Source organism: Palaemon carinicauda, chromosome 33 (assembly GCF_036898095.1).
Source record: "Palaemon carinicauda isolate YSFRI2023 chromosome 33, ASM3689809v2, whole genome shotgun sequence".
Classification (NCBI taxonomy): Eukaryota; Metazoa; Arthropoda; class Malacostraca; order Decapoda; family Palaemonidae; genus Palaemon; species Palaemon carinicauda.
This window is the reverse complement of record NC_090757.1, coordinates 51,110,608-51,115,217: the sequence shown is the minus strand read 5'-3', so window position 1 is coordinate 51,115,217 and position 4,610 is coordinate 51,110,608.

Below are 4,610 nucleotides of genomic sequence, written 5' to 3'. Positions count from 1 at the left end.
GGCCTTTAATTTTGGGTGACATCTGGGATTTACACCAATTGTAACTGGCAGTATCAAAGGTTCTTTGATCTGCTTCTCTTTGATGGTTGTTAGTTGCTCCTTTCTGTATGTGCAAGAAGGGCAGAGGAAAAGCCCATTGAAATTGACCTTATTGAGTTATGTTAAACCTGTATTTGTTCCAACACTAACTAACCTATTATCATTATTATTATTATTATTATTATTATTATTATTTGTTCCGTAACTGAAATACAAACCACGCTATTTAATATGGGTATTACTTTCGGCGTAGCTGAAATGACGAGCCATTAGAATTTTAACGAGTGCCTACTACCCCATTGCTAGTTAGCGGGGAGTAGGGAAGGGTAGCTTGCTACCCCTCCCCCCCTCACACACACCTGTGAGAGCTCACTTTGCTTTTGGCTCGGGTAATGACCAGACGTGTCCGTTCCTACCCTCGCCTATGTTGACAGCCATTAATCTTTTTTTGCTTTTTCTTCTTGACAGAGTGTTTGGAAGTTGGCCTCCATTATGCGGAAGTGTTCCGGATTACCTGACCGCCCTTGCGGAACTTATATGTCAGCGGTGGACACAGACCCTCACACCTTGTGTCCTTGTTGTAGGGGCCAACGGTGTGAAAGAAATAAAGTATGTGGTGAGTGTAGGGAATGGTCTACCTCCCAGTGGGAGAGGTTTACCCGGTGCCGGAAGAAGAAGACCAAAAGGGATCCTAACTTTAGTGTTTTGCAGGACATGCAGTCTAAGCTGTCCTCCTTAATGCAGTCCTACGGTTCTGCTCCTGTTCGACAGGAACCCTTTCTTACGGAGCGTCATGGTTCCGCTAAGCGTGACTCAGTTCACCAATAATCTAAGCGTGAGGGTTTAAGTCACGCTGACGTAAGCCCTAGTATTAACCTTGCTGTCAAGTGAGATACTGATCGTAAACCTCGACGTGACGGCGAACGTCAGTCCTTATAGTCCAACCGTGACGTCGAGCTGCAGTCACTGCAGTCACGACGTGACGTTGAACGTCAGACACCGCAGTCACGACGTGACGTCGAACTTAAGACACCGCAGTCACGACGTGACGTCGATGCAGTCCCGACGTGACGTCGTCCTTCAACCTCCACCTGTTCTTCATCGACAGGTTGATGCTAGTTGTCAAGCTTTTCCATCGCGACTTCTTAATGGATCTCAACCAAGTAGAGACATGACTTCCGGATGAAGTTTATTCTGAGGAGGAAGAGGATATTTCTCCTTTCCAGCTGTACCTTTGGGTATCTTGTCTGAAGTAGAGGAACTTAGTTCTGCCTAACAATCTTTATATCTTAAGAAGATCATGACTTGTTTTTAAGGAAGTTTTTCCTTCGCATTTTGTTCCTGCTGCTCCACGCTTGCCTCCTTCAGAATTCACTTTAGGGTTGGCTGCTACAGCTCCCTCTTGTTCTAAATTTGTGCTCTCTCGGTATTCTAAGAGAGTTTTACGTTTGCTGAGAGAATGGTTGAAGACTATAAGAAGTCTTAGCAAGTCAATCTTTGCCTTCCCTCCAGCCGGATTGAAGAACTGCTGGCAGGCTTAGGAAGGAACAGGAGCAGACCAATGGTCTGTCCTCTAGTTGAAGGAAGGGTACATTATACCTTTTGTAAAGAAACCTCCTCTTGTCCAAAAGCCAATAGATCTCTCTCCCAGATACCGAGAGGAAGCAAGAAGACAAGCTTTGCACATACAGGTGTCTCTTGTTAGAGAAGGGAATTGTGGTGAAGTTTTCTAAACCTTCAGTCTCTAGGCTTTTACAACCTCCTCTGCTAGTTCCAAAGAACTCAGGAGGTTGGAGACCAGTGCTGGACGTGAGCGCGCTCAATGTTTTAATCCTGAAAACAAAGTTCACTTTGGAAACTTCCAAGTCTGTGCTTGCAGCAGTAATGGAAAGCGATTGGATAGCCTCACTCGATCTCCAGGACGCTTACTTCCTTATCCCTATCCATCTGACCTTCCAACTATATCTAAGGATCGTGTATGGGAAGGAAGTGTTCCAATTTCGAGCTCTGTGCTTCGGTCTCAGCACTGCTTCACTTGTGTTCACGAAGCTCATGCGGAACGTGGCGAGTTTCCTGCACTCGACAGGTGTCAGGGCCTCCTTTTACTTAGACGACTGGCTACTCAGGGCGTCATCCTTCATTCGCTGTCTGAAGGACCTCAGATGGACCTTGATCCTAGCGAAGGACTTAGGTCTCCTAGTAACAAGGAGAAGTCTCAACTGACCCCATCTCAAACTATTCTCTATTTGAGAATGGAGATACGGATTCTAGTTTTTCGCGCTTTTCCATCACCATCAATACTCGAGCAAGCTTCATCTTTTTCGAAAAAGGAGCAGTTGCTCTGTAAGGATGTGGATGAGTCCACTGGGAACACTCGTCTCTGGAGCAGTTTGTCTCCTTAGGAAGACTCAATCTTCGCCCTCTCCATTTTCACCTCAACCACCATTGGGACAGGGAGAAGGGCTTAGAAGAAGTGTCCATTCCACTTCCAGAAACGATCATGACTTGCCTGAAATGGTGGGATGTCAATCTCAGACTTCAGGAAGGCCTCTCTCTTGCCCACAAGAACACAGACTGTGTTGTTCTCAGACGCTTCGGACGCGGGGTGGGGAGCCACACTAGACACTCTAGAGTGCTCGGGCCTTTGGACCAAAGACCACGTAAAGCTTCATATCAACCAGAAGGAGATTCTAGCAGTTCTTTTGGCCCTGCAAAGTTTCAAAGACTGATTCGAAACAAAGTGGTGCAGGTGAACGCAAACAACACCACAGCGTTAGACTGCATCGCTAAGCAAGGCGGGACCCACTCGCAGTCCCTTTACTTAACTGCAAAGGTTCTCCTAGTTTGAACGAAGGAAAGAAACATCACCTTACTTACAAGGTTTATTCAGGGAGAAAGGAACGTGATGGAAAACTGACTAAGCAGAAGAAGCCAAGTCATTCCCACGGAATGGACTCTTCATCAGGAGGTGTACGAGAAACTATGGCGGATATGGGAACGTTCGTCCATAGAACTGTTCGCAACCTCAATAACGAAGGGGCTTCCTTCTTACTGCTCTCCAGTTCCAGATCCAGAGGCAGTCCACGTCGATTCGTTCTTACTGGACTGGTCTCACCTGGAGGTGTATACGTTTCCCCCGTTCAAGATCATTTACAAAGTCCTACAGAAGTTCGCCTCTCACGTAGGGACCAAGTTGATGTTGGTTGCTCCCCTCTGACCATCAAGAGAATGGTTCACCGAGGTACATCAGTGAATGGTGGACTTTCCAAGAAGCCTGCCAAGGCGGTTGGATCTTCTCAATGAAGAGGTTCCATCAAAGCCTCCACACGCTTCATCTAACTGCCTTCAGACTATCAAAGACTCTCTAGAGCTCGAGGGTTTTTCGAAGGAGGCAGCTAGAGCAATTACCAGAGCAAGGAGATCCTCTACCATCAGGTTCTACCAGTCTATATGAGAGGTATTTCGAGATTGGTGCAAGGCCACCTCCTTTTCCTCGTCCTATACCTCTATAGCTCAAGTCGCTGACTTCCTGCTACACCTTAGGAATGTACGTAACTTTTCTGCCTCTACCTTTAAAGGTTACAGGAGCATGTTAGCTGCAGTGTTCAGACACAGGAACCTAGACCTCTCTAGCAATAAAGTCCTTCAAGACCTTCTCAAGTCTTTCGAGACTTCCAAGAAGCTTGGGGTAATGACGCCAGCTTGGAACCTAGATGTGTCCTTAAATTTCTGATGTCTGAGAAATTTTGAACCTTTGCACTTTACTTCTTTTAAAGATCTTACTCTGAAGACTTTTCTTAGTGAGTCTTGCTGCTGCAAAACGAGTTAGTGAGGTTCATGCCTTCAGTAAGAACGTCAGCTTCTGTACTGGTAAGGCAGTATGCTCTTTGCAGCTTGGTTTCTTAGCCAAGAATGAGCGTCCTTCCCATCCATGGCCTAAATCTTTTGAGATCCCCAACCTGTCAGATGTGGTTGGTAACAAGATAGAGAGAGTCCTATGACCTGTGAGAACACTTAAATTTTACATTGACAGAACCAAAAATTTCGTGGTGAATCTGAGTCTTTATGGCGTTCGGTCAAGAAGCCCTCCTTACCGATATCTAAGAATGCTGTATCGTATTTTTTCAGGCTCTTAATTAGAGAGGCTCACACTCACTGCAGTGAGACTAACCTTCGATTATTGAAAGTAAAGACTCATGAAGTCAGAGCTGTGGCAACGTCAATGGCTTTTAAGCAAAATCGTTCCTTACGAAGTATTATGGACGCAACCTACTGGAAGAGTAAATCTGTGTTCGCTTCACATTATTTAAAAGAATGTCCAGACTCTTTACGAGTACTGCTACATTTTGGGACTATTCGTAGCAGCGAGTGCAGTAGTGGGTGAAGGTTCAACCACTACATTCCCCTTATCCTAATACCTTTTTTCTTCTCTTGAAACTATTATCTTTTTGGTTGTATGTGGAGACTGGGACAGTCTTACGCAATCATTTGATTTTAGCGGGTGGTCAAGCTTGTTTCTTGAGAGCGCCCAGATCAAGGGTATTGGTGGAGGTCCTGTCATAGGGGTGTTC